Source organism: Hemitrygon akajei, chromosome 4 (genome assembly GCF_048418815.1).
Source record: "Hemitrygon akajei chromosome 4, sHemAka1.3, whole genome shotgun sequence".
Classification (NCBI taxonomy): domain Eukaryota; kingdom Metazoa; phylum Chordata; class Chondrichthyes; order Myliobatiformes; family Dasyatidae; genus Hemitrygon; species Hemitrygon akajei.
In genome coordinates, this window is record NC_133127.1 from 116238399 (window position 1) to 116264290 (window position 25892).

The following is a 25892-nucleotide window of genomic DNA, read 5'->3' on the forward strand; positions in this document are numbered from 1 at the left end:
TCAATCTCTCACTGCTGCAGTTGGAGGTTCCCACCTGCTTCAAAAGGATGCAATCATACCAAAGTGCAAGAAGAGCAGGGTGAGCTGCCTCAATGACTATCGCCCAGTTGCACTCACATCTACAGTGATGAAATGCTTTGAGAGATTGGTCATAGCCAGAATCAACTCCTGCCTAATCAAGGACCTGAACCCACTGGAATTTGCCAATCACCACAATAGGTCTACTGTGGATGCAAACTCTATAGACTCTGCATTCAACTTTGGAACATCTGGATAATAATAACAATACCAATATCAGACTGTTTATTGATTACAGCTCAGTGCTCAAAACAATGATACCCACAGTGATAATCAACAGGCTCCAAAACCTGGGCTTCTGTACTTCTCTCTGCAACTGGATCCTCGACTTCCTCACCAGGAGACCACAGTCAGTGCAGATAAGAAATAACCTCTCATCCTTGACAACAAGCAACACTGGCATACCTCACTGCTATACTCTACCTACAACCATGATTGTGAAGCTAGGCACAGCTCAAAGACCAACTATAAATTTGCTAATGACATAATTATTGTTGGCAGAATTCCAGGTGGTGTTGAGGTGTACAGAAGCAAGCTAGATCAGCAGGTTGAGTGATGTCACAACAACAACCTTGCACTCAACATCAGTAAGACCAAGGAATTGATTGGGGACTTCAGGTAGAGACAGTTGAGGGAACACTCATTGAGGGAATCTTAAATTTTTAATATATACTTATTTTTAATAACTACATGTTAAGTATATATTAAATATAGAAGTTATATATTGCAATGTACTGCTGCTGCAAAACAACAAATTTCATGACATTTGCAGTGACATTAAATATGATCCTGATTATAGAGCTGGATATTACCGTGTGGTTCTTGAACTCCCCCCCCCCCCCCAATTAATGAGGAGCAGTGCACCACACATCTTCGTAACTACTCCATCGACTTACACAGCCCATGGACTTGGGGTCTTTGCACCTGTTCTTCCACACTGCTAGGAATCCTGTCATTAACCTTTCACTCTGTCTTTCATTTCAATCTTCCAAAGTATTTCACTTAACGCGTTTCCAGATTGAACTCCATCTGCCACTTCTCAACCCTGATCTGCATTCTGTATTTATTTTCTGTTGCAATCTACAAAAACCTTCTCTGCCATCCTTTGTGTCATCTGCAAACTTAATAACCCACCCATACACTTCTTTATCCAAGTAATTTATAAAGATTACAACAATTAGAGGTCCCAGAACAGATCTCTATGGAACACCACTGGTCACTAACGAAAGAAAATCTGCAGATGCTGAAAATCTGAGCAACATACACAAATGCTGGAGGAACTCAGAAAGCCAGGCATTATCTATGGAAAAACAGTACAGTCAACATTTCGGGCCAAAGCCCTACAGCTGGACGAAGGTCACCATTGGTCATTGACCTCCAGATCAAAATCTGCTCCATCAAGCTAATGACAAAACCACACAGTCAAGGTCCCATGGATTCCATGCCCCATAAATAATATTGTTGGATCTCTCATATAAATATACCTCTTAAATGTAAGAATTGCATATTATTATGAAGAATATTTCAGTCCGGTGATATCAATTCTCACACAAAATGCTGGTGGAACACAGCAGGCCAGGCAGCATCTATAGGAAGAAGCACTGTTGACCTTTCGTGCCGAGACCCTTCATCAGGACTAACTGAAAGGAGAGATGCTAAGAGATTTGAAAGTAGGAGGGGGAGAGGGAAATGCAAAATGATAAGAAAAGACCGGAGGGGGTGGGATGAAGCTAAGAGCTGGAAAGGTGATTGGCGAAAGTGATACAGAGCTGGAGAGGGGAAAGGATCATGGGACAGGAGGCCTCGGGAGAAAGAAAGGGGGGGGGGGTGCACCAGAGGGAGATGGAGAACAGGCAGAGTGATGAGAAGAGAGAGAGAAAGAAAAACAAACAACTAAATATGTCAGGGATGGGGTAAGAAGGGGAGGAGGGGCATTAATGGAAGTTAGAGAAGTCAATGTTCATGCCTCCAGGTTGGAGGCTACCCAGCCGGTATATAAGGTGTTGTTCCTCCAACCTGAGTGTGGATTTATCTTGACAGTAGAGGAGGCCATGGATAGACATATCAGAATGGGAATGGGACATGGAATTAAAATGTGTGGCCACTGGGAGATCCTGCTTTCTCTGGCGGACCAAGCGTAGGTGTTCAACGAAACAGTCTTCTGGACTGTGTCAGGTCTCACCAATATATAAAAGGCCACACCGGGAGCACCGGACGCAGTATACCACACCAGCTGACTCACAGGTGAAGTGTCGCCTCACCTGGAAGGACTGTCTGGGCCCTGAATGGTGGTGAGGGAGGAAGTGTAAGGGCAGGTGTATCACTTGTTCGGCTTACAAGGATAAGTGCCAGGAGGGAGATTAGTGGAAAGGGATGGCGGGGGGACGTGTGGACAAGGGAGTCGCATAGGGAGCGATCCCTGCGGAAAGCAGAAAGAGTGGGGGAGTGAAAGATAGATAGATAGATAGATAGATAGATAGATAGATAGATAGATAGATAGATACTTTATTCATCCCCATGGGGAAATTCAACTTTTTTTTCCAATGTCCCATACACTTGTTGTAGCAAAACTAATTACATACAATACTTAACTCAGTAAAAAATATGATATGCATCTAAATCACTATCTCAAAAAGCATTAATAATAGCTTTTAAAAAGTTCTTAAGTCCTGGCGGTTGAATTGTAAAGCCTAATGGCATTGGGGAGTATTGATCTCTTCATCCTGTCTGAGGAGCATTGCATCGATAGTAACCTGTCGCTGAAACTGCTTCTCTGTCTCTGGATGGTGCTATGTAGAGGATGTTCAGAGTTTTCCATAATTGACCGTAGCCTACTCAGCGCCCTTCGCTCAGCTACCGATGTTAAACTCTCCAGCACTTTGCCCACAACAGAGCCCGCCTTCCTTACCAGCTTATTAAGACGTGAGGCGTCCCTCTTCTTAATGCTTCCTCCCCAACATGCCACCACAAAGAAGAGGGCGCTCTCCACAACTGACCTATAGAACATCTTCAGCATCTCACTACAGACATTGAATGACGCCAACCTTCTAAGGAAGTACAGTCGACTCTGTGCCTTCCTGCACAAGGCATCTGTGTTGGCAGTCCAGTCTAGCTTCTCGTCTAACTGTACTCCCAGATACTTGTAGGTCTTAACCTGCTCCACACATTCTCCATTAATGATCACTGGCTCCATATGAGGCCTAGATCTCCTAAAGTCCACCACCATCTCCTTGGTCTTGGTGATATTGAGACGCAGGTAGTTTGAGTTGCACCATATCACAAAGTCCTGTATCAGTTTCCTATACTCCTCCTCCTGTCCATTCCTGACACACCCCACTATGGCCGTGTCATCAGCGAACTTCTGCACATGGCAGGACTCCGAGTTATATTGGAAGTCTGATGTGTACAGGGTGAACAGGACTGGAGAGAGTACGGTTCCCTGCGGCGCTCCTGTGCTGCTGACCACCGTGTCAGACCTACAGTCTCCCAACCGCACATACTGAGGTCTATCTGTCAAGTAGTCCACTATCCAATCCACCATGTGAGAGTCTACTCCCATCTCTGTTAGTTTGTGCCTTAAGATCTTGGGCTGGATGGTGTTAAAGGCACTAGAGAAGTCCAGGAATGTAATCCTCACAGCACCACTGACCCCATCTAGGTGAGAGAGTGATTTGTGCAGCAGATACGTGATAGCATCCTCCACTCCCACCTTCTCCTTATACGCAAACTGAAGAGGATCCTGGGCGTGCCTGGTTTGTGGCCTCAGATTCTGTATTATCAGCCGCTCCATGGTCTTCATCACGTGCGATGTCAAGGCAACAGGTCTGAAGTCATTCAACTCCTTTGGTTGTGGTTTCTTCGGTACCGGGACAATACAGGATGTTTTCCACTGTCTGGGTACTCTTCTCTGCTCCAGGCTCATGTTGAAGATGCACTGTAGTGGTTCTCCCAGCTCAGTCGCACAGGCCCTCAGTAATCGTGGGGAAACTCCATCCGGTCCAGCTGCCTTGATGTGCTTGGTAGTGGGATCCTGTTGGAGGTGGCGGAAGTTACGGAGAATTATATGTTGGACCTGGAGGCTGGTGGGGTGGTAGGTGAGGGCAAGGGGAACCCTATCCCGATTGAGGTGGCAGGTGGATGTGGTGAGGGCAGATGTGCGGGAAATGGGAGAGATGCGTTTGAGAACAGAGTTGATGGTGGAAGAAGGGAAGCCCCTTTGTTTAAAAAAGGAAGACATCTTCTTTGTCCTGGAATGAAAAGCCTCATCCTGAGGGCAGATGCGGCGGAGACGGAGGAATTGTGAGAAGAGGATAGCATTTTTGCAAGAGAGGGTGGGAAGAGGAATAGTTCATGTAGCTGTGAGAGTCTGTAGGTTTATAGTAGATATCAGTAGACAGGCCGTCTCCAGAGATGGAGACAGAAAGATCAAGAAAGGGGAGGGAGGTGTCAGAAATGGACCAGGTAAATTTGAGGGCAGGGTGAAAGTTGGAGGCAAAATTAATGAAGTCAATGAGCTCAGCATGCGTGCAGGAGGCAGCGCCAATGCAGTCGTCGATGTAGTGAAGGAAAAGAGCAAACAACACACACAAAATGCTGGTGGAACACAGCAGGCCAGGCAGCATCTATAGGAAGAAGCACTGTCAACATTTTGGGCTGAGAGCCTTCGTCAGGACTAACTGAAAGGAGTGAGACCCGATGCAGACTGGGAGACCGTTTCGCTGAACACCTACACTCGGTCTGCCAGAGAAAGCAGGATCTCCCAGTGGCAACACATTTTAATTCCATGTCCCATTCCCATTCTGATATGTCTATCCATGGCCTCCTCTACTGTCAAGATGAAGCCACACTCAGGTTGGAGGAACAACACCTTATGTACCAGCTGGGCAGCCTCCAACCTGATGGCATGAACATTGACTTCTCTAACTTCCGTTAATGCCCCTCCTCCCCTTCTTACCCCATCCCTGACATATTTAGTTGTTTGTTTTTTTTTTCTCTCTCTCTGCACATCACCCTGCCTGTTCTCCATCTCCTTCTGGTGCTCCCCCCCCACCTTTCTCCCGAGGCCTCCCATCCCATGATCCTTTCCCTTCTCCAGCTCTGTATCACTTTCGCCAATCACCTTTCCAGCTCTTAGCTTCATCGCACCCCCTCTGGTCTTCTCCTATCATTTTGCATTTCCCCGTCCCCCCACTACTTTCAAATCTCTTAGTATCTCTCCTTTCAGTTAGTCCTGATGAAGGGTCTCGGCACGAAAGGTCAACAGTGCTTCTTCCTATAGATGCTGCCTGGCCTGCTGTGTTCCACCAGCATTTTGTGTGTTGTTGTTTGAATTTCCAGCATCTGCAGATTTCCTCGTGTTTGCTCTATTCTTAGAGTGGTTATTTTGGTTGTATTAATCTACAGTGGATACTGCAATTGAGGCAACTTGCTTAGTTGATCTATTTACAAACTCTAACTTCCAGTAGGTTGGCAATGAATGGAGACTGATGTGAATTCTCGACCTAGAATATGCTGTTGATGTCCAGTTGGCCTTTAGTGCCATACCCAAGTAAATGCTTAAAGTTGAAACATTGTTTTTGAACTACCCTGGCACATCCTTCCACTCAATGACTATGATACCCAATTCAAGAGTACATATATATTTTAATGTGCTGTTTGGAAACATTATGCTTAATCATTATGCATCATCATAATGCAATCATTACCGAGAAAAATGAAAATGCTTTGAGGTTCCTCATGTAATTGTTCATTTTTAAGCATCCAAGTGACTGAAGAATTTATTAAAATTTTTCATCCACTGGTGATAAACTTAATTATAAATAGCAAATGGAAACAATAGGACAATCCCTATGCCCAGTCTGATGTTTGTGTATGGAGGGCAAGTTGTGCTGTCTATATTTAAAATGCTACAGCCAGGTGAAATTAACTTGTTAATCCTCTTTTGCCACATCCATGTTCTGATGACCTTAATCAGACTCAGCTTTTCTACATGCTTATGAAATACTAGGGAAGACAATTTCTGGACCTTGCCAAATGTGGCAGATTGAAACACAAGTCCCCCAAAACCCTGTTTGTGTGGATGCTGCGTGATTCGTTACCCTGTTTTAAATAAGTACCATGAAATAACAGACAGTACACTGCATACAATTAAGCACTTTTGCTTTAAAATTCTTAATTTCACTGAAGAGTTAGCAATAAAATAGCAAAAAGGAAAAGGGCCCATTTTAATGAAACAGTCTAACGTGCACAAGTTGGTGCTCAGTTTCCTCTTCACCGATCCTCCTTCGATCTCCCCGTGCTTCATTGAATCACGGCCTCATTCTGGGTTGACTCCTATGACCTCTTCTCGCTTCACCCCTCACAAAAGCCCAACCTTAGTGTTCCTCACCAGAGAAACCTCCCCTAAATCTAGCCATCCTAATTGGCTGGGATACAACTCTCCTATCCCTTATCTTTAACAGTAACCCAAACAAGCAGCACACACAGCAATTCAGAGAAAAAATATGAATCATACGAACCAGGGCATTACAATCATATCAAAACATCTGATTAAATAATGTATATGCTGTGTATTCCTCAGATAAAATAAATTGAAAAAAATTGAATTAAGGTGTTGGGTTAAAAAATATGACCCATTCAGTTGTCTTGAGTGAACAATACAATTTGCCGGTAATTTTAAAGTGTTAATTTTTTTTTAATTTGAGGTAGCAGTAAGCAACAATATTTGCCATGCCTTATGATCATTATGAAATGATCAATAACTCGAGTTTAATGTGAGGGCAACTTTCATTTTCTAATAATAATTATAGTATTTAAACCATGTACCAATATATTCCATCTTAGGGATCCTGAAGGATGAGTCAGGAGTTTTGAATGAGCTATGTAGATAAATTTTAAATAGAATTTAAAGATTGCATTTGGATGAGGAGTTATTGAGACTGCATTTGGGTAAGGCATTATTGTTAAATCTTTGTCCCATTTATAGCACAATTAGTGTATGTGTTCATAGTTAACTTTAGATGTGACAATGAATCTTACCTAATTAACAAAAATATAAGGTTTTATATATTTCCCCACTCAGCAGGATGGAAATAATGGCAGAAAGATAAGGAAAGTGAACCGAAAGATAGGAGAAAATCTATTTGTAATGCCCTGAGAAAGGTTTCACAGCTAATGTAATGGTTTCTCTGTAGAATCAGTATTTGGGTTTCTAGTGAGAGATAACAGGGGCTTTGGAATGTGCGCCATCCAATTAGGAGAGTGTTGTTTCTTTCTTGTGTGTCTGAGAGGAGATATTTGCGATCTTTTTGTTGGTGAGAGATGAAGATGTCAGAGGAGCGAGCGGGTAGACCACAGGATGGAGTGGACTTGAAGTGAGGTAGTCGATGATGCTTGGAGGAAATCAATGGGGAACTAATGGACAGAAAACTGTGAGCTCCAACGTGCACATTAAACTGTTTCATTAAAATGGGCCCTTTTCCTTCATTTTCTTTACTAACCATATAGTCAAATTAAGAATTAAAGCTCAATCATTTAATTGCATAAGGTATACTGTCTGATATTTCATGGTACTGATTTGTAACAGGGGAACACATCATGCAGCATCCACACAAATGAGATTTCACAAGTTTGGAAGACCATCTTCCTCTAGACTAATGCTGCCAGCCAAACCTGAGGGCTACGTATAGAATGAATATGTGCACTTAGAGCCCTGGGAGCCAAAATGTTTCTCACAGAAATTGCATTGGTTCCTAACAATAGTCAGGAGAGTCATGACTACATTAGAGTAATTTAATACAGAAACATGTCCTCTACCCAACAACACCATCCAACAAATATCTATTTATCTATCTCCGCACCTAGTCTATGCATTGGCAATTTTTGTGTTTGTCTAAGTACTTCTGAGATGTGAGAATCTCTGCCTCCACCACCTTCACAGGCAGTGTGCTCCAGATTACAACCACCCTCTGAGTCTCTGAGAAAAAAACAAGATCTCCTCTAAATTTCTCACTCCCTACTTTAAACCTATTTATATGTAAATTACTTAGAAACCAGTTAAATGTTTTGGGCAAATTGATAAAGCTTGCAAAATCTGCATTATAAAACATGAGGAAGCAGTAAGCAATCAGATATTTAAAATTGGGATGTGTCCAGCTATTTGCTGAATTCTAAACATTGACTGCTTTCTTTCTTTTTTCCTGTACATAATTTGCATGTTGACAAAGTTTCAGATTTTTCTGGTGGACATAGAATTTCCAATTCAGTTGATTTAACAATAACTTGAGTTGTCTCTCTTTAGTATCTGTACAGCAGAAAAGTTGACAGTACCTATTTAAAAAAAAACGCTATTTAAGATCTGAAAATTTACATCATTAGTTGTATAGCCCTGCAGTACAAGCTTGTGTTCCCTTTAACTTTTAATATCCTGGAGGACTTGCAGATTGATAATATATTTTTTGATAAATAATATATTGAAAACAAAAGAAATTGCTGTTGTCCTAGTGTTCCAAGACTGAGTGAAGGCCAGTGCCATTTCATCTGCTGTAGACCTAGTTTAGTGATGGGCTAATCGCAACAGGTCCAGGTCCTTGCTTAGGCAGGAGTTAATTCTGGCCATGCCCAATCTCTCAAAGCACTTTATCACTGTACATGTGAGTACCACTGGGTGATGGTTGTTGAGGCAGCTCACCCTGCTCTTCTTGGGCCCTGGTATGATTGTCACCCTTTTGCAGCAGAGAGAGATTGAGGATGTGCTTGAACACTTATGCTAGTTGGTTGGCACAGGGTTTCGGTGCCTTACCAGGTACACCATCAGTTCCTGACACCTTGTAAGGGTTCACCCTCTTGTATGATGTTCTGACATCAGTCTCTGAGACAGAGATCATAGGATCACCAGATGCTGCAGGGATTCATACAGGTGTAGTTATTTATTTGAGTTGTCTGTTACTGTAGAGTGAGGAGCAATGTACAATAACAGGAGTATGATAAAACTTGAGTGTACTGTAAAACACTGCATGTAGTTAAATAATCTGCCTTGCAAATAAGTCATTGTTGTTTGATATTTATTACGTCTGCTTGTATCTGTCAAAATCTCACACAGAAGACATGATATCAACCTTTGCATTCAGAGATTTGCTTGGTTCATGTTGAAATCATTGAAATACACAGTTGACATCCTATCTGTTATATTGCAGCATACACACTGTCCAAATTCTCTGTCTATTTTCTGAAAAGGTAAAATTTAGAATCTGAAGAAAGTTAGAGTTTGTTCTTATACACCTCAATTTTGTCTTGAAGTAGATAATGCTGGGAAACACAATGTATTTACAAATAAGACTAACCTTCCACTGACACCAGTAATTTCACAGATTCTGTGTATCATGTATCATGGGCTGCGAGTTTAAAAAACACATCAATTAATCAGTTTATAGAGGAGCAATTGTGAAGTCTGTATAATCTGCTCCAGGGATTCAGATAGTTCTTACTTTGTTCAAACTTTGTTCATCTGAGTTTCATTAACTTCATTACCCAGAACCAATCACAGTGAAGTATACATGTAAATGCCTTGTTAGCAAACATCCAAACTGTCAGAACGGTGACTTTCAAAAGATGATCTTATTAGTCTATTTATGGCTCAGAAGATGTTTTCTTTGTGGTTATTTCCTGCTCCTATTTCAAGCCTACTTCTGGGGATATCATGTTCTTATGCATCACATGAGGTTCAACTGCAACCTCTGCATCACTCAATCTGTACTTACTGCTTTTTTTCCCCCAATTAATCATTAACTGGTTTCCTCCACCTGAGGACGCCTTGCATTTAGCTGCTCAGGTAACCTTATATCCAAAGCTCTAGTTGACATATGTCAAATCTAATCCACATTGGTGCTAGTGTTTTGTTATCTAGATCATCACTTCTGCCCATGTAGAGAGAGTTGTCTGACATAGTCATAATCTCAACCCTAGGTAACATTAACACTGACTGACCACCAATCTTCCATTTTGTGACTATTTTTGTGGAATTAGATCCCTATAATTCTTGTTAACTCCTGCAGCATTAATAGAAAAAGTTTCCGCTTTTTTACATCCACACGACTAAAGATACTTCTTATTGAGGTCTTCACTGTTTCCCTGAGTATCAAATCCAGCAGGCCAAATGATTTTGCTTGAATACTTCCATTTGCCACTCTACTTACACAATAATCCCACAATATTCAATTGAAAAAGGATATGGAAACTGACAACTAAACTGAAGTTAGCCTAACTTCATCCTCTGGCCCCTGATTGAACATGTCAAATTTTCAGCTTTCAAAATCTCAAATTAAACTGCCTATTCAGGATTTTTATAAAGTTCTTGCTGAGACTCCGTGGTTTAAAATCCTGGCAATCAGAAATGAAAACAAAAAAAATTACAAGGAATATTCGAACAGGTTGGACAGAATCTGTGGACAGAGAAACATACAGTATGTCAGATTGAAGTGTCTTCATTAAAACTGGAAATGTTGCAGGTGATGTGAGGAGGAATAAATATGTCAAAGTGTATCTCACAGACAGGAGCTGACTTGGGAAACAACTCAAGCTCTAAATTATTTTGGGGAATTTCAGCTGAAACTCTTTCTTCACAGTTGAGCTTCGCACTTGATCACAGGTATGCATGAACCATCCAGTGCTTCTTAGGTGACTGCTCTCATCATATCCTATGATGTATGTGTAATGGCATGCATTAGATCTTGCATCTGCCTGACTTTCTTCTTCAACATCAACCTACTCAATCTAATTTAATCATAAGTCAATTTACAATGACCAATTGACCTAGCAACTCATATGTCTTTGGATTGTGGGAGGAAACCAGAGAACCCAAAGGAAGCTCAAGTAGAAACAGGGAGAATGTACAAGCTCCTCACAGGCAGTGGCGGGAATTGAACCAGGGTCACTGGTACTGCAAAGCATTGTGCTAACTACTACGCTAATCAGGGTGTCAAAGGTTATGGGGAGAAGGCAGTGTTCTAGAGGAATAATAAATCAGCTGTGATGGAATGACAGAAGAGTCTCAATGGGCTGAATGGCTTAATTATGCTCCTACATCTTATGGCCTTATGGTCTAGAATCATGAATTAGGACAATGTGGAGAGGGTAGTATAAATAGGTGAGGCAAAATGGTGAAGTAGGAGCCTGAGGTGATTGGTGAACTGAGGAGGGATGAAAGTCAACAGGCAGGTAGGGTTGGAGTTAGGAGACGGTGATAGGTGAATGGAAGCAGACAAAGAGGGAAAAAAAGGCAGTGAGTGAGGTGAGGAGAGGGCAGATGGGAGTTTGGAGATGGCTGCTAAAAAGACATACCAATGTAATTTGGAAATCTATATAGATAGCTACTGGTAACATCACTGAAGGGAGGTTATATTGTAGCTGCCTACTCTTAAAAGACTTATTAATTTCCCTGTTTATCCTCCACAGCAAGGTTAGTTGGCAAACCCACTATCTGTATGGTGGGTCCCTACTCCCTACCAAGGAGCTGATACTTCCAGCTTACAAAGTAGTTTAAACATTTATTTTTAGTGATACACATTTAAATCCAGAAAACATTCTTAAAACTCATTTAAATCTGACACAGGTTTTCTACCTTTTGATAATTTCCAAATTACATAAGATTTGCAGAACACATAGGATTTCCAAAACACAGATATGATTCCCATTAAAAAATACCAATGTAATTTGGAAATCTTCCATAAGATAGAAAACCTTGTTGTGACTTTGCACTTTACTGCCTGCCTAACAGCACTTTCTGTGCCATAACACTTTATTCTGCACTCTGTGATTGTTTTATCTTGTACAACTTCAGTGCACTGTGCTAATGAATTGTTCTGTATGGACAGTATGCAAAAAAAAAATCACATTCCCTCAGTACATCTGACAATCATTAATTAATCAAACACTTTATATCCACTAAGAGCTTGAATCTTTGACAATGCTTTGAGATTGCTCTATTGGTAGAGGAATAATGTTTAAGTCTTCAGAACATTTTACTTCTTGAAGTTGAATAATCAGAGAACTAAATATAGGCTGAAACAATAGACTGCTTAATGTATCTTTAGCTGAGGGTAAAGCACTATTTCAAAGATGGCAATTTAGTCAGTATTGACTGCTCAGAAGATGCAGACAAAAGTCTGACCTTGGCTGGATAAAATTGTTAAAAACTAGATGTACTTATTATCTCCTATTGATTTTAATGTAAATACCTATCCTTGCTATAAGCATTGGCATTCAAAGCAGAAACTTGAGAATGAATTACTGCAGCCACTTTAGTGAATAATTTACTTGAAAAAGCCATATTGATACAGAACAATTACTGTAGCCAGATTCCAGGAACAGACTTAATCAATGAGAAGTAACAATGCACTTAAACAAAGAGAAGGGAGAAAATTGTCAGCCAGTCCCAGTGGACATAATATTCATGGAAAACACTGCCGTCACAGGACAGGAAATTGGATTATGCCCATTGGGGAGCAAAGCCATGTGCTGAATCGGCTACACTAGTTGATATAGACTTACGGAAATACTCACATCAAACTGTACTGCCAGATTCATGAGTTTAATACCAAAAACCAGTAGAACAGATGAATGTGATAAGCAGTAAACCCACTCTCAAGCAGCAGCTTCCAATGGTCACGTTAAGATCTGCTGACTTGAGGATTTGCACATTGTTGGCAAGGTCTCATGTGAAGCCTAATGAAATCATTGAAGTGGGATTTCAAGAACTACAGATTTAATATGTTCAACCAAGGACCAGAGATCATATCTAGCAATTATGTAGCCAGGTTAAAGACACCGGCAATAAAAGTTTTTATCTTTTCCCCTCACAACGATGAAGAGTCTCAGCCTGAAACATTGACTGCTTACTCTTTTCCATAGATGCTGTCTGGCCTACGGAGTTCCTACAGCATTTTGTCGATGTTGACTGTAAAGTGCAAGGTAGGTTTTCTCTGGGCTCGATTCCCAGGTGAACAAAGGGAGCAATCTTGCAGAATTTTTAAATAGTGCTGTAATTTTCTTTCTCATGACTGACTTACATGGATACAAATTGCCTGTTCAGTGGGAAACTAGGAGATTAGTCAAGTACAAGAGGTTGTAAGTCAAGTGGGTGCAAAAGGCAGGAAGTTTTGCATGGATGTTTTGAGTGCTACAGTACATAACCTCAGAAAGATAATTCATGACAGTGTGGTATTACAACTATTTCAGAGTAGGGTGTATTGCATGGGTTTGCTGCCAAACAGGTGAGTTCCTAATTACCTCAAGCACCATGGGACAAGCATATGCAATGTACTGGAATCAGATAATGAAATGGCAAAAATGGGAATGCTGAGTAATATTCTTTTACACATCAAATAGGGTACTTATATTGTGTACTTTTTTAAATGATCAAGAAACAATAAATATGTACACTGGTGCCATCACTAGTCTGTCTTTCATAAACTAGGACTTAAACCCCTTTCTGTGGTAAATGGTGTCCGGCTTACATGTAGAAGGGAGTGGAGGAAGTAAACTTATTGGGTTGTCAATAGAGACAGTTGTATCCAGTTGTCTCTCTTAACTTGAAGCCTGATGCATGCAGTAACAATCTTGGGAATAGATTGGATTTCGTAAAGTCAAAATGAGGCATTGTTCACTTTGATGATCTTGATATCGGACAGTAAAGTATACGATCCAGAAGCTGTTCTTGCCTAATCACAGTGGCTTTGTCCAATTGAAACACCAATGCCCAAGAACAGAAAAGATGGCAGGATGTTGTGCATTCAGCCCAGTTCCTCACAGGTAATGTCCTCCCCAACAGTGAGTACAATTGGCATGGAGTGCTGCCACACGAAAGCACCATCCATCAGAGACCCACCCCACCCCACCCCACTATCCATGACACACTCATTCTCACTATCACCATCAGGCAGGAGATTTAGAAGCCTCATGCCCCATACCACCAGCTTCACAAACAGTTCTACCTTACAACTATCAGGTTCCTGAACTGGCATATATAATCTCACTGAACACAACTCTGAACTAATTCTATGACCTACAGTCTCAATTTCAAGGACTCTTTTCTGTGTGACAATTCTGTATTAAATCTAATACTTGTTTTATTTAACTTTCTGCACTTTCACACAGTTTTTTCATTAAAACCCTTGACAAAACTTCTGCCCCATGTGATTTTTGAGAGGGTGCTTAAATCCCTGCCTAGCTTTGTATGCAATCCACTGTGAAGGCAATAGAGTGAAAAGATAAATTGTTGTCAAAGGCATCACCATAGACTGGAGGTGTGTCCAAATGCTGTACACTATAATGTCAGCTTGAGACTCCAAAAATGGCGATCGGTGAGCACTGGAAGTCAGTTTAGAATGTAGCACATCAATCACGTCTTTGCGATACTCCAGCAAAACCATGCTATGCATAGCTGCATCATGGGCCTACACCAGAGATAAAGCCACAAAAAACTGAGAGCAGTGTATGCCAAGCACAAAGCTGAAATGCTCATCAAAAATGCTTGTGTAAACATGGAGAGAAAACACACACAGACAGGAAGAAAACTACATTGAGTGCTCGCAAGGATGAGCGTGAAACTGAGGCTGCCTTAGCAGGGCAAAGCAGCAGCTGACTGAGATAGTGATGATAGTCTCTCTCAGAAGGTGGCTGAAGAACCAACCTTTGGAGCAAACTCTCAAATATGACATGGTTGCTCAACAGAATGAATTGGAAGTAGCAGACAAAGATAGGAAACAGCTTCCTGCCATGCTTCACTCCAAACTTTACACCGGTCCTCCTCCTGAACTTGCATCTTCTTTTCAGATTCAAACCCAAAGAAAGATGATTCTTCATTGAAGGAACAATTGAGAAGTGCCCAAAGTCACACAATTTGGAAACACGTGGATGTTCACATCTCAAACACATGAGTGTGCACCACCTAATAAGTGATCACCGGGGCTGACTGGTGCGTCAAGCACATCAGTAGCTTACGTTTCAATAGAACCTGCTGCAGAACAAACTGCTCAGCCCTCACTCGCTGCACCAGGCTGTGGTGATACAAACACCACTGGACAATCGAATTTAAGTGAGTTGCTGAGATTGGCCAGAGAAGCAGTAGAATCAGTCCAAATGTGGACAAGAGAGTGGTGGAGAATCTGGGAGAGTAATAATGAGAACTGGAGAAGCAGTAACAATATACTGCAGAACAAAGATGGACACATGGTGCAGCAAACACCAGTGGTCTTCAGGAAACTCAGCCAGAAACCAATTGATACTTCAGAAAATTTAAACCCAGTTACAGCTTCAAATTCAGGACCAGCAATTGGAGCTACGGGTTCCAGCACACCACAGCAGAGTATGGGGAGGAGCCAGCTGACCATGCATCTGATGTAGTTACTTCTCCAGACAACATTAGAAGTTACCGGAAGGAGAGTCAGTGGATTTGTCAAGGAGTCAATAGGTGGGGAGGTCTGTTTACTCTCATTGAGTGTGACCATATTCCCAACAACAGGGATGAAATCCCAACTCCTGAAGCAGCACATGGTTGTTCACATCTTAAGGATATACTGTAGTTGATAAGACTCCCCCAACTTGACTTCGGCTGAGATTCTCCCATTGCTTGGCAGAGAACCCATGTGTGCCTATGAGGTGAATGCAGAGGAAGTGTAGTATATCACAAATCAGGAAATTCTTCCAAACCAAGGTTACCATTGTTAACTCTGTCCCTTTCTTGACTCTGAGGGGCTACAGTGAGTTGAAGGGTATGTTAAGAAGGTACAACTCACTTCATAAGATATAGGAACAGAATTAGGCTATTTGGATAATCAAGTCTGCTCCACCATTGCATCATGGCTGATCCATTTTCCTCTCAGCCCTAATTACCTGCCTTCATATCCCTTCATGCCCTTACCAATCAAGAAACTATAAATCTCTGCCTTGAATATAAATAAAGACCTGACCTCCACAGCTGCCTGTGGCAACAAATTCCATAGATTCAACATTCCCTGGCTGAAGAAATTTCTCCACATCTCCATTTTAAAAGGACACTCCTCTATTTTGAGGCTGTGATGTCTGGTAAGACACCCCCTACCATAGCAAACATTCTCTCCACGTCCACTCTAGCAAGGCCTTTCACCATTCAATAGGTTTCAATTAGGTCACCCCTCATTCTTCTGTATTCTAGTGCATACTGGCCCAAAGCCATCAAATGCTTTTCATATTGCAAGCCATTGAATCCTGGAATCATTTCTGTGACCCTCCTTTGAACCCTCTCCAGTTTCAGCACATCCTTTCTAAAATAAGGGGTCAAAAACTGTACTCAATACTCCAAGTGAAGCCTCACCAGTACTTTATAAAGTCTCAACATTACATCCTTGCTTTTATATCCTAGCCTTCTTGAAATGAATGCCAACATCGCATTTGCTTTCCTCACCACTGACTCAACCTGCAAATTAATGTTTAGGGAATCCTGCACAAGGTCTCCTAAATCCCTGTGCATCTCAGATTTTTGTGTTTTCTCTCCACTTACAAAATAGTCAATCCTTTAATTACTTCCACCAAGTATATGACCATACACCTCCCAACACTGTATTCCATCTGGCATTTCTTTGCCCATTCTCCTAATTTGTCTAAGTCCTTCTGTAGCCGCAAAACTATTTGCCCTTCCACTTACCTTCATATCATCTGCAAACTTTGCAATAAAGCCAGCAATTCCACAAATCAAATCATTGACAGAAAACCTAAAAAGAATCTGTCCTATGCATACCCGTGTGGAACACCACTAGTCACTGGTGGCCAACCAGAAAACACTCCCTTTATTTCCACTCTTTACCTGCTGCCAATTAGCCACTGCTTTATCCATGTGAGAATCTTTCCTGTAATAACATGGACTCTTAGCTTGTTAAGCAGCCTCATGTGTGGCACCTTATCAAAGGCCTTCTGAAAATCCAAGTACACAACATCAACCATTTCTCCTTTGTCTATCCAGCTTGTTATTTCTTCAAAGAATTCCAACAGATTTGTCAGGCAAGATTTTCCATTGAGGAAACCATGCTGACTACAGCCTATTTTACCTGTGCCTTCAATTACCCTGATACCACATCCTTGACAATAGACTCCAACATCTTTCCAACCACTGAAGGCAGACTAACTGACCAGTAATTTCCTTTCTTCTGTATCTTTCCCTCCTTCCTTGAAGAGTGAGTGATATTTGCAATTTTCCAGTCTTCTAGAACTATTCTAGAATCTAGTGATTTTTAAAACATTAATAATGCCTCCACAATTTCTTCAGCCACATCTTTCAGAACCCTGGGATGTACACCATCTGGTTCACGTGTCTCATCAACATTCAGACCTTTCAGTTTCCCAGGAACCTTCTCTCTAGTAATGGTAACTTCATACATTTCATGACTCCAGACACCTGGAACTTCCACCATACTGCTGGTGTCTTCTACAGTGAAGCCTGATGCAAATTGCTTATTCAGTTCATCCACTATTTGCTTGTTCTCCATTACCACCTCTCCAGCATCATTTTCCAGGAGTCCAATATCCACTCTTGCCTCTCTTTTACACTTTATGTATATTATTAGCTAGCTTAATTTTGTTTTCCATCTTTACCTTCTTAATGACATTTTAGTTGCCTTCTGTTGGTATTTGAAAACATCCCAATCCCCTAAATTTCCAATGATTTTTGCTCTATAATATGCCCTCTCTTTGGATTTTATGTTGGCTTTGACTTCCCTTGTTAACAACAGTTGTGTCATCTTGCCTTTAGAATACTTCTTCCTCTTTGGAATGTACATATCCTGTGCCTTCTGAATTGCTTCCAGAAATTCCAGCCATTGTTCTTCTGCCATCATCCATGCCAGTGTTTTTTTCCAATCTTTTCTAGCCAACTCCTCTCTCATGTCCCTGTAATTCCCTTTACTCCACTGTAATACTGATACTTTTCCTTTAGCTACTCCTCAAATATTTGGGTGAATTTGGTTATATTATGATCACTTCTCCTAAGGGTTCTTTTACCTTAAGTTCTCTAATCAATTCTGGTTTGTTGCACAACACCCAATACAGAATAATTGATCCTCTACTGGGCTCAACTATGAGCTGCTCTAAAAATCTATCTATTGGGCATTCTAGAAATTTCCCCTCTTGGGATCCAGCACCAACTCAATTTTCCCAATCTTCCTACATAATGAAATCCTCCATGACCATTGTTATATTACCCTTTAGGCATGCAAATTCTATCTCCCATTGTAACTGTAGACCACATCCTTACTACTGTTTGGGGGTCTGTACATAATCCCATCACCCTTGCCATTGCTTAGATCCATCCACAATGGTTCAAAGCCTTCCGACCCTATATTACCTCTTTCTCATGATTAACTCTCATTTTTCACCAAGAGAGCAATCCCACACCTTCTACCATCCTGCCTTTTGATACAATGTGTGTCCTTGGACATTAAGCTCCCAGCTATAATCTTTTAGCTATGATTCAGTGATGCCTACAACATCATACCTGCCAACCTGCAACTGTGCTGCAAGTTCACCTACCGTATTCCATATACTGCATACATTCAGATACAACACTTTCAGTTCTGTATTCATCCTTTTTGGTTTTGTCCACCTTTTACATTGCAACTCATCCTGCTGACTGCAATTTTCACCTATCAACAGCCTCTCCTCACGACACATTGCCTCTGTTTAGAGACCAGCTACCTCATCATCAGCACAATCTTCCACCACATGCCAATCCTCATAGAGGGATCAGAAGTGGAGAGAGTAAGCAGCTTCAAGTTCCTGGGTGTCAAGATCTGAGGATCTAACCTGGTCCCAACATATTGATGTAGTCATAAAGAAGTCAAGACAGCGGCTATACTTTATTAGGAGTTTGAAGAGATTTGACGTGTCAACAAATACACTCAAGAACTTCTATAGTTGTACCGTGGAGAGCATTCTGATGGGCTGCATCACTGTCTGGTATGGAGGAGTTACTGCACAGGACCAAAAGAAGTTGCAGAAGGTTGTAAATTTAGTCAGCTCCATCTTGGACACTAGCCTACAAAGTACCCAGCACATCTTTAGGGAGCGGTGTCTCAGAAAGGCAGCATCCATTATTAAAGACCTCCAGCACCCAGGGTATGCCCTTTCCTCACTGTTACCATCAGGTAGGAGATACAAAACCCTGAAGGCACACACTCAGCAATTCAGGAACAGCTTCTTCCCCTCTACCATATGATTCCTAAATGGACTTTCAAGCTTTGGACACTACCTCACTTTTTAAAAAAATATATAGAGTATTTCTGTTTTTGCACATTTTTTTTAAATAATCTATTCAATATACGTAATTGATTTACTTGTTTATTATTATGTTTTGTTTTATTTACTATTATTTTTCTCTCTTTACTAGATTATGTATTGTTTTGAACTGCTGCTGCTAACTTAACAAATTTCATGTCACACGCTGGTGATAATAAACCTGATTCTGATTAGCCTTTTGATTCTTAACTTTGTCTGATGTCTTACCAACATCTGCCTCCATGAGCTCTCCACTAACTGTTCTGGCACTCCAGTTTAAATCCCACAATGCAGAAGTAATAAACCTTCCCGCTAGGATATTAGTCCCCCTCCAGTTCAGGTGCAAACCATCACTTCTCTACAGTTCCCACCTTCCCTTGAGAGAGCCCAATGATCCAAAAATCTTATTTCCTCCCTCCTATACCAGCTGAGTAGTCGTCCTAGTTCTAACCTCACTAGCACATGACACAGGTAGCAATCCTGAGATCACAACCCTTGGAGGTCCTGCTCTTTAAGTTAGCACCTAACTCCCTATGCAGAACCTCATCACTCATCCTTCTGGTTGTTCACCCTCCTGCTTAAGAATACTGAAAACTCAATCTGAGCTATCCCGGACCCTGGCACCCGGGAGGCAATGTACCAGCTGGGAATCTTGTTCTCTACCACAGAACCTCTGATCCATTCCCCTAACTAATGAATCCCTTATCACCACAGCATTACTCTTCTCCCACCTTCCTTTCTGAGTCACAGAGTCAGACCCAGTGCCAGAGACCCGACCACTGTGACTTTCCTCTGTTAGGTCATCTACCCCTCGGAGGCCCCAGAGGTCCTCTGCTCTGGCTCTTTAACCCCTTTCCCCTTCCTGACTGTCACCAAGTTTCCTTTGTCCTGCACCTTGGGTGTAACTACCTCTCTATATCACCCCTTCAGCCTCCCAAATGATCCAGAGTTCATCTCATTCCAGCCCCAACTCCTTAAAGTTGTTTATTGGAAGCTGCAACTAGATGCACTTCTGATAGTTGTAGTTGTCAGAGACACTGGAGGTCTTCTTGCCTTCCCACATCCTGCAAGAGGAGTATTTCACTATCCTGCCTAGCATCTCTTCTGCCCTAGCTGACCAGATGTAAAGAAGAGAAGAGAGAAAACCTTGAGCTTTTCTTTCCTTTGCTTTCTCTGAGTGAAGCTGTCCCTTGCTGAAGCCTCACTAAGCTAAAGCCTTGAGATCACCACTCCAACTTTGTCCATTCAGACAATGGCTGCTGTGCTTGCCCCTGCCTTCCTTTAAATTGGTCTTACTTATCAATCCCAAACGCTGACTGGGCACTAGTCAAAGCTCTATTATGCTGCCACAACCTGCTCCTGCCTTTTTATCCTCGGGCAGTGGACCTGATTGAAGTCCCCTCCTCTCCAAACTTCTGGTGTCCATTTGGCTGCTGGTCAATTGAGGATATGGCAAAGAACTTGGATGAAAGTACAGCAGTGGATATGGTATATAAAGATAAGGGTTAGGCATTTGATAAAGTGCCCAATGGTTTTTATGTAGATGTGCTCAATAGTGGAGCGGGCTTTACCCATGATGGACTGGGCCATATCCACTACTTTTTATAGGATTTTCCATTCAAAGGCATTGATGTTTCCATACCAAGCTGTGATGCAGCCAGTCTATATTCTCTTCACCACACATCTACAAAAGTCAGCCAAAGTTTTACATGTTATGCCAAATCTTTGCAAATCCCTAAGGAAGTAGGACACTGCCCTGCTTTCTTCATAATTGCACTTATATGCTGGGGTCAGAACAAGTCCTTCAAAATAATAACACTGAGGAATTTAAAATTCCTGACCCTCTCCACCTCTGATCCTCGAATGAGGACTGGCTTATGGATCTCTGGTTTCCTCCTTCTGAAGTCAATAATCAGCTCCTTCATCTTGCTGACATTGAGTAAGAGGTTGTTGTTGTGGCACCATTCAGCCAGATTTTCAATCTCCCTCCTATATGCTAAATCGTCACTGCCTCTGATTCGGCCTATGATAATGGTGCCATTAGCAAACTTGAACACGGCGTTGGAGCTGTGTCTAGCCATACGGTCACAGTAGAGCAGGTGACTAAGCACACAGCCTGGTGGTGCTCCTTTGCTGATGGAGATCGAGGAGGAGATGTGGTTACCAATCCAATCTGACTGGGGTCTGCAAGCAAGGAAATGGAGGATCCAATTGCATAAGGAGGTACTGAGGCTAAGGTTTCGAAGCTCATTGATTACTTTTGTTTGGGTTGATGGTATTGAAAGCTGAGATGTAGTCGATAAAGTGCATCCTAAAGTGCATCCATAAAGAGCATCTTTCTTGTCCAGATGTTCCAGGGTTAAGTGAAGAGCAAATGAGACAGGATCTGCTGGAGACCTGTTGCACCAGTAGTCAAAATGAAGCTGATCCAAGTCAATTCTCAGGCAGGAGTCGATATGTTTCATCATCAAACTCTCCAAATAATTCATTACAGTGGATGTAATGCTACTGGGTGATAGTCATTGAGGCAGGTTAACACATTCCTTTCAGGCACCAGTATAACTGAAGCCTGCTTGAAGCAGGTGGGTAACAGTCACTGCCAGAGTGAAAGGTTAAAGATCTCAGTGAACACTCCAGACAGTTGACCAGCACAGGTTTTTAGTACTTGACCAGGTACCTCTTCTGGGCCGGATGCTTTGAGGATCCACCCTCCTAAAGGCTGCTCACACTTTGGCCTGGGAGACTGAAATCATAGGATCATTTGGGGCTATGAGAGTTTGTGATGGTTCTTCCATGTTTTGACAGACAGAGTAGATAACCAGAGATTTTTTCCCAGGACAGAAATGGGTTATACAAAGGGTGCATAATTTAAAGGTGATTAGAGGAAAGCATAGGGGAGACTCAGAAAACAACACTGTGAAAACATCAGTCCTGGGACACAACCATGGTACCAGTGTACAACACATGTTCCTTCTCCATTGGTTCCCTGACAGACATACCACTGAAGCATCAGTCAGTCAGGTCAAAATCCTCCACTGCCACTTCCAAGACCCAAAAATCACTTCCTTTGCCAGCCACATATATTACTATCAATAATAATAAAGCATTATTGAGTGCAATTTCATCAGAAACTATGTGTGTGTAGTGTTTATGACGAAGGGTTGGTCTACTTGTACATATATAATAGCACAAATAAAAACAATTCTAATGTGCACATCGGATGATGTACTGGCAAAAAGGATGGATGGAAAAAATGCACTATGCAACATTTCAGCAATCAGTTCAAACAGCGGTTTCCAGTGCGCTGTGCATCTGTGGCAATTACAATGCATCAGAAATTGGAATCCATTGTTCCTACTGTACAGATATAGGACCTGCACCAAAGAGCCACATATGACTGCCTTGAACTGATTTCCAGAAATCAGCACCCTGCTGAAATGATTGCGTTTCCTACAAAGGCATGCACAATGAGCTCCTAAAATTAGATTTAATGGCTTTATACTTGTGCATCTGAAGCCAAATAATTTCCTAAGTAGTATTGCTGAAAGTCAAATGAATTTAGTGTATCATGAAAGAGTTTTGATGTCTGTAAATTGCTTAGAGTAGCTGCTTACTAAGGCAAACAGTGAAACTAGAGTTTATAACAGAATGCTATTTACAGCAGTGGTCCCCAACCACTGGGCTGCAAAGTGTGTGCTACCAGGCTGTGAGGAAACGATATCAGTCAGCTGTACCTATCCTCATTCCCTGTCCACTGTTGGAACTTGAGCGCACGCGAGGTCATCCATGTCAGCATAGGAAGAAGATCAACTCCTCAAGCTTGCAAATGACGGTGGGCTGAAAAGTTTGCTTGACATAACATCTCTGCCGGCATTCTGGATCAAATTCAAGACTGAATATCCTGAGATAGCTACGAAAGCACTGAAAACGTTGCTTCCATTTCCAACATCATATCTCTGCGAAGCGGGGTTTTCTGCAATGAATGCAACGAAAACTAAATTGTGGAATGACTGGATATAAGGAACCCCCTTCGAGTATCACTGTCTCCCATCACCCCACGATGGGACCATCTTTTTGCTGGGAAATAAGCCCAGGGCTCCCACTGATTCTGCGATATTGGTGTGTTGCAATGATTTTATATGTTCATGCGACGAAAATATGCACTGCATGTTTAAATAGCCAAATGTTACTTAAAATGTTATGATGCTATTGACTTATAAGTGACTTATAATTGACTTTTCACTATATTCATGCGAGGAAAATATGTGCTGTGTGTTTAATATTAAATTCATTAGATAAACACTTTTAGAAATGAAATTGAGTGTATTAGCCACATATAAGTGACTTATAGTTGACTTAACACCTATATTCCACCCACCCCCCCGTCGGCTGGTCCGCAAAAATATTGTCAATATTAATCTTGGTCCGTGGTGCAAAAATTTACAGAAAACAGAAAATTCTCCTCTAAAAGCAGAGACTAGAACAGAAAGGTATAAAAATTCATGCCACAATGTATATTTAGTTCTTAAAGGTGCACATCTAGACTACATAGCTTTGTGCATGAAAATATAACAGTAAGAAGCCCACAAACTGTCAACATTATACACACGTGTGTGAATCCCTACAGCCACAGGTGATCCTGTGACGTCTGTCTTGGAGGCTGATGTCAGAACATCTTTCAAGATGATGAACCTTCACCAGGCATTAGTACCCGCTAGAGCACTGAAATCCTGTGCCAACAAACTGACTGGAGTGATCAAGGTTATCTTCAATCACTCACTGCTGCAGTTAGAGTTTCCCACCATCTTCAAAAAGGCGGCAATCATAACTGCCCAAGAAGAACAGAGTGGGCTGTTCCAATGGCTATCACCCAGTAGTACTCACATCTACTGTGATGAAATGCTTTGTGAGATTAGTCATGGCCAGAATAAACTTTTGCCTAAGCAAGGACCTGGACACACTGCAACTTGCCCATTATCACAGCAGGTCTACAATGGGTGCAATCCCAATTGCAGTACCAACATCAGGCTGCTATTTATTGATTACATTTTAGTATTTAAAACATTATACCCTCAGTACTAATCAACAAATTCCAAAAACTGGGCCTCTGTACCTCTCTCTGCAACTGGATCCTTGACTTGCTCATCGGGAGATCACAGTCAGTGGATTAGAAATAACATTTCTTCTTCATTGACAATCAACACAGGTAACTCAAGGATGCATGCTTAGCCCACTGCTCTACTCTTTCTACACCCATGATTATGTAGCTAGGCACAGCTCTAACACCATCTATAATTTCAGCAATGACACAACTATCGTTCACAGAATTTCAGATGGTGCAAGGATGTGTGTCACAACGAACTTGCACTTAGTATCATTAAGACCAAGGAATTGATTGTGGACTTCATAAAGGGGAAGTCGAGGGAACACACACCAGTCCTCATTGTATCAGTAGTGGAAAGGGTGGGCAGTTTCAAGTTCCTAGATGTCAGCATCTCTAAGGACCTATCCTGGGTCCAACACATTGATGCAATTACAAAGAGGACATGATTGTGGCTGTATTTCTTTGGGAGTTTGAGGAGACTTGGTATGTCACCAAAGACTCTCACAAATTTCTTCTGATGTCCATTGGAGATAATTCTAACCGGATCCATTGCCATCTAGTATGGAGGGGATCCTGCACAGGAATAGTAAAAGTTGCAGTAAGTTGTAAACTTAGCCAGTTCCATCATGGGCACTAGCCTCCCTAGCTTCAAGGGCATCTTCAAAGGCAATGCCTCAAAGAGGTAGCTTCCATCATTAAGGACCCCATCATCCAGGACATGCCCTCTTCATTTTGCTGCCATTAAGGAGGAAGTACAGGAGGCTGAAGATACATAATCAATGTTTTAGGAACAGCTTCTTCCCATCTGCTATAAGATTTCTGAATGGACAATGAACCCACGTACATTACCTCACTATTTTTTGTTGTCTCTTTTTGCATTACTTACTTAATTTTTAATATATATTTATTTCTGTAATTTATAGATTTTTATTATATATTGCAATGTGCTGCCACTGCAAAACAAAAAAAATAAATTCTTGGTATGTACCAGTGATACTAAACTGACGCTGGTACCTTGAAGGTTTTCATTTCCGCCTCAATAGTTTCCAGTCTGTCTGTCACACTCCAGCTATGCTCTATTGAACTGACATTAATAAGTCCATTACTGCTGTGTCATCCCTCATACAATCTCCAGAGCCTTTAAATGGAGTCCTGAGTCAAAACATCTAAGCCAGTCTCTGTTCATTCAGCAATTTTGTAAATAGTGCAAGTCTTGTAGCTTTTTCCAGTACTCACATAGATTCATCTTCTTCATCATTATTGTCTGCTTCAAAATAAATCAACATTACAATTGCACCTCATTGTGAGTATTTTTATTTTCACCTTGTTTGTGGACGAGAGGACTGGCAGACCAGTTGTTCTGAAATTCCTGTGAGCTAGCTCACTCATTCTGTTCAAACAGACTATAGAC